Source organism: Oryzias latipes, chromosome 11 (assembly GCF_053564925.1).
Source record: "Oryzias latipes strain Hd-rR chromosome 11, Olatipes_Hd-rR_3.1".
Classification (NCBI taxonomy): domain Eukaryota; kingdom Metazoa; phylum Chordata; class Actinopteri; order Beloniformes; family Adrianichthyidae; genus Oryzias; species Oryzias latipes.
In genome coordinates this window covers 20,989,148-21,003,858 of record NC_136247.1, presented here as the reverse complement: position 1 = coordinate 21,003,858, position 14,711 = coordinate 20,989,148, and the positions used below count along the sequence as shown (strand labels likewise).

The 14,711-nt window shown below is 40.3% G+C and overlaps 1 long non-coding RNA gene across 2 annotated transcripts in view; it reads left to right on the top strand.

Moving 5' to 3' along the window:
- Window positions 1-532: 532 nt before the first annotated feature.
- Window positions 533-14,711, top strand: part of LOC144995338 (uncharacterized) — a 28,650-nt gene continuing 14,471 nt past the window's right edge. Inside the window, exon 1 of one of the 2 annotated variants that reach the window (XR_013658900.1) lies at window positions 533-622. This is a non-coding gene — a long non-coding RNA (uncharacterized LOC144995338). The remainder of the gene's footprint in view (window positions 623-14,711) is intronic. The other variant, XR_013658901.1, reaches the window with a different exon arrangement.

The following is a 14,711-nucleotide window of genomic DNA, read 5'->3' as shown; positions in this document are numbered from 1 at the left end:
AACGGGGAGGACAAAACGGAGGAGAAGAAACACATAAAAAATGCACTAACCAGGTGTCAATATCCTCAATGGGCCATAAAAAAGGGACAAACACAGGTGGAGCAGAGGAAATGCAAGGAAGTAGAGAAGGAAAAACTGAGGAAAAAACCAGAAAACAAAGGAATGGTTACATTGCCATACATCAGAGGAATCACAGAACGCATCCAAGAGCCATGAAAAAGCATCACATCAGCACCCCAGTGAAACCGTATAAAAAACTCAGGCAACTACTGGTTCACCCAAAAGATAAGATTGAACAAAATAAAAAATGCAATGTCATTTATGAAATCCCATGTCACACCTGCAATAAAACATACATCGGAGAAACAGGACGCTCCTTCATCACAAGAAAAACAGAACATCAAAAAGAATGCGAAAAGGAAACAAACAAAATACTAACAAGAGCCAGACGACAACAGGCAGTTCAAGAAAACATGAAATCAGCCATAACGGATCACTGCAAACAAGAAAACCATATCATGGACTGGGAAAAGGCCAAAATCAGCTGTTTTTAAAGACGTCACACGCCACCATCTGATGACGACCCTGACGAAGGTGGAAGGCATTCCGCCGAAACATGTCGGTAGGTTTTACACAAAACAAACCCAGTGTCTGATTAAAAAAAAAACAATTTAAGTGCTTAATTTAGCCATTTTGTTTAAGAAGTTTTCAAAATATCCACAATGTATTTGTTAATGTATATTTGTTTTTTTTATCTTTTGTGACTCAGATGAGGGATCATAAAAGAAATTATGAATGGAAGTGGATGTTTGTTATTTTTGTGTTTTGTCTCAAAATAACAAACTCTCACAGTGACCCCATGTTGGCTCTTCTACCTGTTCTTTACATAGCTGGTAGCCCGTGTTGTGATATGTTGTCCCATTTAGAGCACAGGTATTCTGGATTTGGTAATCTTGAAAACTGTGTATCTGGATCACGGTGATCCAGTCCAATGTTGCTTTGAAAAACCGGCATAAAAGTAAGACTTGATCCTGCATAGGAAAAAATGTGATTTCCAAATCCGGATCATTTTGATCCAGATTAAACTTTTTGAACAACTGGCCCTTCATGATTAAAAATAATTATCCTGAACGTTAAACTACTGACACTAAAGAAATAGATACTCTTTTAAAATCCATTGCTAAAAGAAAAAACGAATTCATTGGAGGCCAGAAACAGTAGTAGCTTGTTGGCCAGATTTCTTTTCAGTACCAAACAACTCAAAACATGTGTCCTAACAAACAAAACTTGAGAAAAAAGCAGTAAAAAAAAGAAATAAAAAGCAGGAGGGACAAAACTTCAATGTATCCTTTCATGTGATCTGTTTACAATTTCAAAATCAGGAGTCCAAATTCATCAAAACAAAGAGTTGAAACACTAATCCGATAATAGAAGCAATGTTGGGCAGAGAGATGTTTCTGGATTATTTCGATTTTTACTTGATTGCTGAAGTGAAATGTGGTCAAAGCCTGACACAATGTTTGATTTAGGCAGATTTCTTTATTTATATTTTGAGGGGTTTTCTCCAGCTTTATACATTTGCCTGCATAAGTGTGTGGAAGGTTGCCTTTTGCTTAAGAGGGAGGTTAGAAAACGTTTCACGGCCTCTTTGATCACTTTTACTAGTAAGCATAGGAATAGGCAGACGTTAATCAGCTAAATACATTTAACTGACAGAAAATCAAGAAAGCTTTGATGTTTCTTTATCTTGGGTGCATTTGCTATCTATAAATATTACAGGAGTACAGATTTGCTGTTTATAAAAAAACTGCCGGTTAATAGGTGCAACGCCTAAGAGCGATACATTGAGTTTGATGACTCAAGTAAAACTGCAAAAAGGTTTCTTCAATAGAGACGTGGTGTAAATGAGAGGTTTTCAAGATGTCAAAGAGTCTGTTGACCTGATTTCCTCCGGCAGTTTCTTCCACAGCTTAAGGGCACTGACTCCAAATGCTCCTCAGACGCTCTTCGAGAACCGATGAAAAGCTTTTGCCAGAGGATATCAGCATATGTACAGGCACATATGAAAAGGAAAATGGCCAAATTGGCCTAAAATGTAAATGTTTGAGGAGGAATGACAACTAAATTTAGAAATTATTCAGTTTCATGTGAACACTAAAAAATGAGATTTAAACCAAGCACGAGTTACCTTTTTACTTTTGTGATCTAGATCAATTTAAATATAAACATGTAGAGGCTTGGAAAAAGTTCCAAATATCGTGAACAACTACAAAGAGGGTACACAAAAGTCTTAAGTTAACCCTTGTGTTATCCTAGGCACTTTAACGTTGGGAGTTGGGTCATCTAGACCCACAAGACAGTGCTCTGAACCTTTTTTCTTCAATGATTTGTGATCTTCACTGGTGTCCATGGATTACATGAAATCTTTCCACATTTATCCACCTTTGTCATGGTAGGGAGAACACGTCAATGTAAGGGTGGGGTCATCTAAGATAGCACAAGGGATAAAAAGTGACAGCCTTACAATTTTTTTTATTTTCTTTTATCTTCATTTATTTGTCACTAATTTGAGTTTAGTGCTATTCCATAACTGCCCACTAGTTGGCACACATCGCAGAGCTGTACCGACAAGATGAAGGAAGATTAAATCCTCTCATTGTGAAGCTACCAGCAGCTCAATATGTGTGCTGTCTCTTTATTCTATACCACAGCTTAGTAAAGACTATATGTCAAATGATCTCTAAACTTTGAGTCTGAAGATCTCACAGACAACATGATTTAATATAGTGAGAGTTAAAATATCTGTTACAAGGAAATGTACTGTTTTCTCACACTGAGGCGCTAAGATGTGATGTTTCGTTATTACGTGGTTTCTGAAGGTCGTGATCAACACCGTACAATTTACACCAACACACTTTTAACAAAAGAACACTCCCTAAAGTCTCAATTCCCTGAACACTGACCATTCTCATCATTCAACCAATAACTGAACCCTATAAGTCTGAACCACGACAACAGGCTGAAGGACAGGCCCCAGGGCCAACAACACTGCAGGTCCAGAACACCAACACCCACCCGGCCAATCTTAGTCTGTTACAGTGTGTATAAAAAGTAAACTGTGTTAAAAGCGAACCAGCTAATGCTAGTAGTCCAGTCATGGGCAATAAAAGGTGCTAGAAGCTAGTTTAAACCCAAAAAATGGTACAATGAACTTTTTTTTATGTATTAAGTTGAATAACTTATGAAACGTGTTTCATTCACAAACACATAATGTGTCACTGAATGTTCATGAGGTTCAATAACAGGCACCAGAAACGATATTGGGAAATTGTATTAGCTACATCACAGAATGTTAAAGACTTTTTGCTATAAATCATGTATATTATTATAATTATTACTATTACTATTATAGTTATTATTATTATTTGATGTTAAAAATGTATTTTTTTTTACAATTTAATCATAAAAATATACAAAAAAACATGAATATTTGTCTTGTTAAAATACATGATTGTATTACAAAGTGTGTCCATTGAGAACATATAGCAAAAAAGGCTAGAAAGGATGATTTTCACATAGAGAAATATAGGATTTTAGAGTATTTGAAGTCATATCATTGTTGTATTGCTATTGGAAATGTTTGTATTTTAAATATGGAAAAGGATTAATCCTCTCATCCTGTCTCTCTATTCTATACCACAGACCACCTTCCCTCTGAGCCGCAATTTAGAGGGACAAAAAATATAACTACTTGACTGCCAAATTTCTCTGTTTTATGGGAACATGTTTTCAATTTACTCAAAGCTGAATTTGTCCTTTTCAAAAGTGCGTAGCTATAGTGCAGTTCCTACAGGCATCCACAAATGTTTCACGTCGGCAATGGAAACTGAGGCTATCTTTGTTATTGCTCCCACATCCTGTCTGTATTTCTCTGTTTATATTCACTCTGAAGTGGTCATACCTACCATTGGCTGGTGGTGTTGATGCTCTAATGAATAGACTGCTTTCATGTGGAAAATGGAAATTTAGAGTTTGCCTGTCTTCATCAGTCCTCATGTTATTTACCCAAAGCATTACTCTTCATCCATACTGTCATCTTCAATCAGTTTGGATCAGCCATCCAAATATTTTTCTAGAATTAGCCTCGAAATGTCCTTTTCTGATCTCTTTCCTTCATTTATTTTGTCTTTTACCAAACTATTGATCCTCTCCTTCATACCTAATCAACATCACCAAATATGCTTATCAGATTTTCTTCCTTCTTGTTTTTCTCTGTTGTTGGTTAGCTTTAAAGATAAATGGAGTTGCCACAAAGTCATTGGTCTCCATACTGTATTCTTCATGTGTGAATGTGGTTTTCTTTCTTTACTGTAACAGCAGGATTCCAACACGCAGGGCATCATGCTGTGCCCTTCATCATATTTGTTTGCACCGGTCTTAAACAGAGCGCTGTAATGATTAAAATCATAGATCAAAAACAGAAAAAACTTGTTACAAGTTCGTCATATAACAACCTATTTATATTTGCAAGAAAATTGTGTGCCATGCTGTGGTTACAGGTTAGCTATGAAGTGTTTTTCTGTAAAAGAATTTCCTCGTATAAATACAGATTGAGATTTTTTTGTTTTGAGACTTTTACTCTGGATTTTTGCATTCATGCAGCTTTGAACATATTCTTTTATGCAAGTATGGCTTCATTACACCACAACTAATATCTACAATACTGTAGGAGCTTTTTTAAAACTAATTTTCACTTTTTTAATTTGGCTTTGCAAGTACAAGTCCTTGTCTGTTTTGCCTAATGGCCTGACTGGAACAAGAGCGTATTCTAATAGGACGGTTTTTACTCTGTATAACTAAGACACGTTTGCCAGAATATAAATATATTACAACCACAGGCTTCAAAATAAACAGTATATTTATTTCTGCTGCTGCCTTTGGCAAAGTCACAGGAAAGAAGTATTGGTCAAAATTTCCTCAGATGTCAGATCTGTGGGCTTGTATGGTTTTGTAACAAACAGGGCAGTGGGAAGAGCGCTTGTGTGTTTCTTGTTTTTGTGTGCATGAGACTGCTTTGCTTCTGTGTTGTGCTATTAGTTTAGACTCTTTTACATTGAAAGTTATTGATTCATTTTGTTCTGTAAATCAGTACATAAAGACTGTAGCTTTATAAAAAATTAAATAAAACAAAGATGCACACTTAAACATTTCTCCAAAAATGGAGCAGCGTGTACAGCTGCCAATAATTTGTCTGTCCTGGAACCGTAGTAATCAAGAACACACATGAACGTACCTGCACTCACACATGGTAAAACATATGCAGCAGGAACGCCCTTCATTAGGGCTGAGATTAGATTTGAGGGATTTAATTAGATTCATACTTTTGACCTTAAGCATATATATATATATATATATATATATATATATATATATATATATATATATATATATATATATATATATATGTGTAAAAACAAAAAACGCCCCTCTCACCCTCCGCGGGTGGTTTCTCCTCCAAGCTCGGGTCCTCTACCAGAGGCCTGGGAGCTTGAGGGTCCTGCAGTATCTTAGCTGTTCCTAGCACTGCGCTTTTCTGGACTGAGAGGTCTGAGGTCTTTCCAGGTATCTGTTGTAGCCACTCCTCCAGCTTGGGGGTTACTGCCCCGAGTGCTCCAATTACCACAGGCACCACTGTCACATTCACTTTCCATGCTTTCTCCAGTTCTTCTCTGACTCCCCAGTATTTCTCCAGTTTCTCATGTTCCTTCTTCCTGATGTTTCCATCGCTTGGCACTGCCACATCCACCACAACGGCTTTCCTCTGTTCTTTATCCACCACTAAAATGTCTGGTTGGTTCGCCATTACCATCCTATCAGTCTGGATCTGGAAGTCCCAGGATCTTTGCCCCTCTCATTCTCTACCACCTTCGGAGGGGTTTCCCATTTTGACCTTGGGGTTTCCAGTTCATATTCTGCACCTGTATATTCCTGTATATTATTCCTGTATAATATTCCAGCCACTTGATTGTGGCACTCCATGTATGCTTTCCTTGCCAGCATCTTACATCCTGCAGTTATGTGCTGGATTGTTTCAGGCGCCTCTTTGCACAGCCTACACCTTGGGTCTTGTCTGGTGCGGTAGATCTGAGCCTCTATGGCTCTGGTGCTCAGGGCTTGTTCCTGAGCTGCCAGGATGAGCGCTTCAGTACTGTCCTGTAGGCCAGCCCTTTCTAGCCATTGGTAGGACTTCTTGATATCAGCCACTTCAGTTATGGTCCGGTGGTACATCCCATGCAGGGGTTTGTCGTCCCATGAGGATCTTTCCTCCAGCACTGTATCCTCTGCTCTCCATTGCCTGAGACATTCACTGAGCACACTGTCAGTTGGGGCCTTGAGCTTGATGTACTCATGAATCTTGGATGTTTGATCCTGGATAGTGGCTTCTACGCTCACTAGTCCTCGGCCTCCTTCTTTGCGGCTAGCATACAGTCTCAGGGTGCTGGATTTGGGATGGAGCCCTCCAAGCATGGTGAGGAGTTTTCGTGTTTTAACATCCGTGGTCTGTATGTTTTCCTTTGGCCATCTTATTATTCCTGCAGGGTATCTGATAACTGGCAGTGCGTAGCTGTTTATTGCCTGGGTCTTATTTTTGCCATTGAGCTAGCTTCTCAGGACTTGCCTTACTTGTTGGAGGTATTTAGCTGTTGCAGCTTTCCTTGTTGCCTGCTCCAGGTTGCCATTTGCCTGCGGAATTCCTAGGTACTTGTAACTGTCCTCGATGTCTGCTAATGTTCCTTCTGGGAGTGAGACCCCTCCTGTGTGGACTGCCTTGCCTCTCTTTGTCACCATCCGGCTACATTTCTCGAGCCCGAATGACATCCCAATGTCAGTACTGTAGATCCTGGTGGTGTGGATCAGGGAGTCAATGTCACGCTCGCTCTTAGCATATATTGTTTTCTTTGTGCTGCCAGGCGTTCGTGGAGTGCGGTAAGCTTCTTTAGCCAGCAGGCATGTATCATGTCAGGGCCCTGGTGCTGTCCAGTTGAGACTGAGACTCTTTCTTGGATGTCTGCCTATATATATATATATATATAGTATATAAGTATACAATTGCAGTGTAGGACCAAACAAAAATCCAGAAATAAACACCTGCAGGCATCAAACAAGAGCTTTGCAATCAGTTCAGCAAATGAAAAAGAACCCATGATTTGTTTATATCTTTGGTTAATAAGATCTAAATCAAATATAAATACAATACCGACGATATATCAGAGACCTTCGGTTCATTGAAAGGCGCCTAACAAATTAAATTTGTTATTATTGTAAAACTATTATAAAATGCAGTAATGTTAGTGGAAAAAGACTTGCTGGTTGGTTTGTTGTAATTTTTACAAAATAATATTAAAATTATAAAAAGCACATTATATTCTGACATGTATTCTATTCATTGAGGGGCCTTTTTTTGCCAAAGGATAACTTTGATTAATATTTGAGTTTGAGGGAAATGAAAATTCTTTTAAACAAGTTAACCCTTGTGCTATCCTAGGCACTTTGACATTGGGAGTTGGGTCATCTAGACCCACTAGACAGTGCGCTGAACCTTTTTTTTTCAATGATTCTTGATCTTCACTGGTGTCCATGGATTACATGAAATCTTTCCACCTTTATCCACCTTTGTCATGGTAGGGAGAACACGTCAATGTAAGGGTGGGGTCATAGGATAGCACAAGGGTTTAGGCATTTTTAAGAATCAGATTGAAATGAAAACCACGTTGTTGGTGTTTTTAACATGCACATTTTTTTTCATAATGGAGGACATGTAAAAGAATTTAAGATTAAATCTGCACTTCTGAATATTTACTCATTTAAATCGCGTTGGACCAGGAGCAGATGATGTTTGAAAAAGCTCAGACTTGTGAAGCAGCTATTGCCGTGGGTGGACAAAAGTATTGCTTTCTCCGCTTCTGATCAACTCTATGCCAAGGAGATGTGTTGCAATGCAGATGGTGGTCACACCGGTTACTGACTGGTTTCTTAAGTCCCCAGACCCTCCCCTAATAAAACAAAACATTTCAGAGTGGTCTTTTATTGTGGCCAGCGTAAGGAACACCTATGCAATAATGCTGCTCTCTAATCAGCATCTTGATATGGTACACATGTAATGATTATCTCAGGAAAGTGCTCATTATGACGGATTTAGACACATTAGACAACAATATTTGGGAGAAATGGTTCGTTAGTGTTTGTAGAAAAGGTGTCAGATCTTTGAATTAATCTTATTACAAATGAGAGCAAAAACAAGTGATGCATTTATATTTTTGTTTAGTGTTAATGCATTTTTTTATGAGCTGTTTACTAAATATCTGTAAATGTTACTATTTCAGAAGTAAATATGCCAAATTGTTTTACCAGCTATAGTCTAGGGAAGTTATTAGGCAGCAAAACAAACAGAGTACATTTGATGAACAGCCTGACAAGCTTTAAATGATGGAAAAGTAAGAGTAGCTTACCTTTAACATCCAAAAGATAAACTATATCAAACAAAATTTAATAAATTCAAAATGGAAACTAAGGCACCAGAAACAAAAATAACTTGTTTTGCTAGCTGTTATACAACAATTCAAACGTTAATTATTGCAGAACAAGAGACACAGACTCAGTAAAATGCCTCGGGATGACTTCAGGATCTCTAAATCTAAAAGAAGCAGAGAAAAAAAGGGGAAACTGAGAAGGAGATAAGCAGGGATGTCAAGTAGGGATGAAAATAAAGGAAAAATTCAAGGTAAAGACTATGGAATTCAGACAAGGGTTAAAAAAAACTTAGAGCAGCGGATGGAGAAGTCAGAACTGATAAGTGATTTTACTAGTGTAAAAGTTTTACCTCTACAATTTTTACTAACGTGTTCACCATGATAAGCATTGATTTAGTAAAGTGAATTGTGGGACACCCAAAAAGGGACAATCAGAGCTTGTGACATCAAATGATGCTCCAACACCCATCGGAGGTACCAATAGGAAGACAAATCGCTTCATTGGGAGCGCAAATCTCATGCCCCATCCTAGAAAGCTAAACTATTCCACTATGCTAAGCAGTTAGGGCTGAAAACCTTTCATTTTGAAGTACAAAACTTATCACACTGGTGCCAAATAGTGATATTTTGAGAGATAAAACAAAGAGCTCTGAACTCTTTAATTCAAGAGTTGTCGCATTACCGAAACTCCTCAACCGTCTACGTAATTACTACAATTCTAACAGATTCTGAAACCGAGAAATGCAGCTTTTCACCAATATGCAACATTTGAAGTAGAAAAGCAAGTAAAGCTGCTATTCTCTGTGTTAGCCTCAGTTGGTTTGTGCTATTTCCAAAAAACTGTATTAATGTTAAATTTTGCATGTCAGTGTAAAGCCGCTTCCCTGAGCTTCAGAATCCATTAGAATTACGCTAATTGTATAAACAGTTAAAGAGATTTGATAATTCAAAGAACATGGGGCTAAAGGTCTGGTGTTAAAGGGTTAAACAGTTCTGCTTGGTGTGGCACTAAACCATTGACTGTATAAAAGAACTGGACTGAGTGTCTGTGACGTCACCCATGGAAAATGACTTGCTTCCGGTTCCAACAAAATTAAGTAAATTCAGTCGCCATATTGTCGATACGGCTGTCGCCAAGTCTGAACCAGACGTTGTCAGTAAACAGTGATTAGTCCCAGTCAGTCTGAGTCATCGTGTCCATGGCAACCAGCAGTTTCACCATTCAGGTGTGAGCATGTAAGAAGACCACACCCCTACCACTGAAAGCGGGGTCAGGAGAGTGTGTCACTCAAATGCTTTGAACATTCGATGTAACACCATAAACTTTAATTGAGGCATCTGATTGGCCAGTTTATAACATGAATAACCTAAACTACAGCAAAAATATCATTAAAAACAATTGGGATTAGTAAGAACTGTTTTTTTTTTAAATGGTAGCAGAGCAAGAATGGTTATTCTGGTTATTTGGGGTGAATAAATTGTTTAATTTTAGTTTGAATATGTCTGTGTGGCCACTTCACCTTAATTCTGTTTCTTTTATGTTGTTATTACTTATATTTAAACTTAACTGCAAGTTTTTCAAAAGTGAATAAGGTCTAAATATTGAATAAGTCGTTTAATCCAGACATTATTAGAAACTAGCTCTTTCTTTTACACAGATAACTTGAACCAAACACTGGAATCTCTGACTTTAATTCCTTTGATCTCCAACACAAACCTTCAAGGTTTACCTTAAAATTTGCAAAATTGCTAACAACAGATGTTTGCGTTTGTTGTGGTTCGTGACAGTTAACAGCAGTGCAGTAAGAGACGCCATTGCATTAACCCAGTGCATCATGGGAGATTGTTAGGAATGATTAGAAACAGAATAGTTAGACACTCCCTTTTGCATTTTATTAAACTAACTTTGACCTTTTATTACATTAATGGCTTAACCTCGATTTACTATGTATTATCATCTCAAAATTATATTACACTCCAGACAGAGCACAACCAAGACTATTGTCTCGCAACATTCCTTTAACATCCTCCCTTTTTCATCTTTGTGTGTTCTGGCAAATGTCTGCAAGAGATCTGACACTTTAGGTGCTCTGACCTTCGAGCATCTAGCCTGCAACAGTCTGTGGGTGTGTTTTTCACACCATGATCCATCGAATGAGGTCCTGAATATGCAAATGCAAGGTATATATGCCAGGCCTTTTGCTGAACCCCTTTGTTCAGACTTTGAATGCACTTTGTTCATCTGTCTGTAACCCTGCGTACAAATCTGTGGTCTTTGTGCGGAGTTAATCTACAAAAGCTAAGTAGCTGTCTCTGAGTCGTTATTCATTATTTCTGTGTGCAAGAAACTGACAGGGTTACGAACTAATACAAATACAGTCCTTTCTAGAGAATCCAGTTTCTTCACAGAGATGTAGTGAAAATTGGTTGCAATGATGCCGGACAGACTCGCGTCTCCGAGCTTCATTATTTTATTCACTTTTAACACAGATGATCCTTGATCCATACGTATCACTAGTCATGGTTCAGCACATGTTCCGCTGACTGTCACCCTCCAGGCGCTTAATTTAAATCGATTGTCTGTTCACACCTAACGCAATTTAAGCATTAGTCGTGTCCTCCGCCTTTGTTTTAACCTGCGTCAAAGTTGCAGCTGGACGCTTGTCCAAAAGTGTGTTTAGAAACACGTGGAACAGCGTGGAAGCGAGGAAACGGCAGGATGCTTCTTCAAACAACTCGTTGTGTGGACGGCTGACCACGACATGCCAGATCGCGCGGTGGAAGAAGCCACCATACAAGCAAACGCCAGGACAGACAGCGGAGGATTGCTGTGGGAGGAGCAGGCGCAGGACCGACAGTGGAGGAGTCCCTTGGAAGAACGCCCACTGGGTGAAGCAGCTCTGAAGTGGTGATCAGAGAGAGACGCCCTGTGAGACGGACGATCGAGCGCCGAGGAGCAGCGGAGCCAGGAGCCAAACAGCGGTCAGAGGGTGAAGCCACGTCGGAACCGAGAAGGGTGTGGTTATGATCTGCCCTCTTCGAGCTAAGTAAAACCCTCTGTTGTTTTTTACAACAGAGGGTTGTTTTTTTTTCGATAACCCAGGGAGATTTTTTAATGTAGTCGCCAGGGCCGTATTTTAAATATTGCTAGTATTCATTATGTAGTAGGTTTAGGGGCTGTCATCTGGACTTAGTTTTAAGGTTAGAAGACGTTTCACCTCTTATCCAAGAGGCTTAGTCAATTCTAAATAGCTGGTCGTAGAGCTGGTATATATGCCCTCATGTGGGAGGAGTCAGACCTGAAACTGGATGATATTGTCAACTTAGCCTGCATGGTTTCGGGTCGTTAAAAGTCCTTTGTCCTTAGCTGGGGGTTGGGGAGCCAGTGACTCCCTCCCCAAGCTGGTCATCTCTTTCAGCTGTTAACGACCCAGGTGGATCTGGTTCGGCTTGTTTGGGTTTCAGAACACTGCCATAGATGGATGGAAGAATAAACCTGAGACCACCATTCTTATTAAGAGAAGGTTTATCCTTCTTGACAAAGATGGCTTCTTTCACTCCTCGCTCAAACCATCCTTTCTCTCTGGCTAGAATTCGGACTTCACTGTCCTCGAACGAGTGGTTTGTGGCCTTCAGGTGGAGATGCACTGCAGACTCAGGTCCACTCTGCAATGTTGGTAAAGCCGCTTTTGTAGAGGTTGTTTGGTTTCTCCTATATACTGTTCATTGCGGTTCTCTTTGCAGTGGATAGAGTACACAACATTACTCTGTTTGTAGCTAGGAATTTTGTCCTTTGGATGAACCAGTTTTTGTCTGAGGGTATTAACTGGTTTGAGATGAACTGGGATGTTATGTTGTCTGAAAATACTTTTTAGTTTTTTAGGCCTGAGATATAGGGAATTGAAAAACTGTTCCCTTTCGGCTCTTGTTCCTTCTTGTTTTGTTTTCCTGTATGTAGGGATCTGGTGAATGCCAAGTTGGGATATCTACAAGTTTGGAGGGCTTGACGGATATGTTGCTCTTCTTTTGTCTTTCCATCAGAGCTTGTGGGCACCTCCTGGGCTCTGTGTTGTAATGTTCTGATAACGCCTAGTTTGTGCTGTAAAGGGTGGTTTGAATCAAATAACAGGTACTGATCTGTGTGAGTAGGCTTCCTGTACACTTCAACCTGGAGCTGTCTGTCATCTCTAATGATCACTGCACAGTCTAGAAAAGCTAGGGTGTTGTCCTTTGTGTCTTCCCTGGTGAACTTGATGTTCTTGTCGACTGCGTTGATATGTTCAGTGAAAGTCTCCACTTCCTGGATCTTGATCTTGACCCAAGTGTCGTCCACATATCTGAACCAGTGGCTTGGAGTAGTACCTGGGAAAGAGTCCAGGGCTCTTCTCTCGAATTCTTCCATGTACAAATTGGCCACAATGGGCGAGTATTCATTATTTTACGAATTGCATGGTTTTGTTGATTTTATTCAGCTTTGTATTTAGCTTGCATGGTTTTATTGACTTTATTCAGATTTGTGTTTTAGCTTGCATGGTTTTATTGTTTTTTTTAAGCCTGGTGTTTTAGTTTATTTTAAGTTCTCTCTGGGTTTTTTTCTGTTCTTTAGAGAGGCTCCTGGCTCCAACGAAAGGACAGAACCAAAAAGACTCCGCCAACATTCCTCATTTATTTTTAATAAACTCTTTGTGCTCCCCTTTTGAACTGGGTCCCGAGTGTCATGTCTCCACACACATCCAAATCCAGAACTCTGCATGGCTACACATTGATCACAGTGTGTGATTCCATTATGTGGAAAACTCAAAGTGAAGTGTCTATATCTCCCCAATACCATTGACTCACTATCCTTAAAATTGGAAAAGTGAAACAAACACTGTATACAGCATCCACTATTTTTTTCCCCCCAAACCTAATGTGAAGATTGTATTTAAATTACAGTATAAATAAAAACTATTTCACAATTGAATTATAGCCATTTTCTATAAGCAGGAGTTGGCCTTGATCTGGTAACGATGAGTGTGGAACAGAAGCAACATTTGGAACAGCTGGTGGGAACAATTACACTGTGGAAGTCCTAAATGTTTCCCACCACGCCCAATCTGATTGTCATGCACTGTCTGTTCACTTTTCCATCGAGCATCAGGTAAGTGACAGTTCTCTGCCTCCTTAGACCTGCTGCTTCACTCCATTTCTCTAGTTTTTCCTTGAAATTCTTAAAAATAAACAAACTTTCTGACAAAAAATGTACTCTAGGGAGCTGACATGCTCATAAGAATGTTTCTGTGCTGCTCATTTTTTCTTTAGCCCATCTAGCAGATTCGGGGCTTAGCCTACCTAATTGGGCTCCTATATTTTAGAAAATTATTCAGTTGTCTTCCTGCCAGCATGAAGAAAATTTGTCCTATGATGAGAAAATTTACAATTCTGTGGCGAAAGGACGGCGAAAGGTGATGTCTTTTAGCAGCACAGTTTTATTTCAGGGTTTAATTCATACTTTTGTATTTGCCTCCAGTTTCATAGACACGTGGTACGTGTTATTCCTCCTTCCATCAAAACTCAGAAAATGTATGAAAAAAAACTTTGAGGCAATTACCTAAAATCGGTCTGCACAGAAGTGTGATGATCAGCGCTCTTGTCTCACAGCAAGAATCCTGGCTCTTTTTTCCCCGGGGTTCCCCCCTCCTGGGCGGGGGCGGCGGGCCCCTGCCTTGCTCCTCCCTGGACCAACCGTGGGCCAGGCGGATGGCTGCCTGGAGTGCGGAGCGGGTCTCCCTTGGGGGGTCCTGGCTCGTACCTGGGGTAGGGGCGGGGGGATGCCCGGAAGTCCTGGGTGGTGGTGGGGTGCTCGTCTGGGGCTGTGGGCGTCCTTCTCCGGTGGGGCCCTGCGTTGGGCGCTCCCGGCGCGGCGGGGGGGCTGCTCTCCTGGTTGGGCTGGGGCGGCGCTCTCTTTCCCTCCGTGCCTCCCTGCTCTCTGGCTCTGGGGGCCTTGCGGCGGTCCTGCTGGCCCTGGCCTGGGTGGCGGGCTTGGTCGCCCGGGCGGCGGTTGTTCCCTGCCGGTTCCCGTGTGGCGTTGGGGGGATTTCGGCTGCCGCTGCTGCTGCGGTGGGGGTCTTGGGGTGGGGATGGCTGGGCACTCTCCCTCTTTCTTGTCACGTTCCACCATCCATTTTAGAAGAATATAAA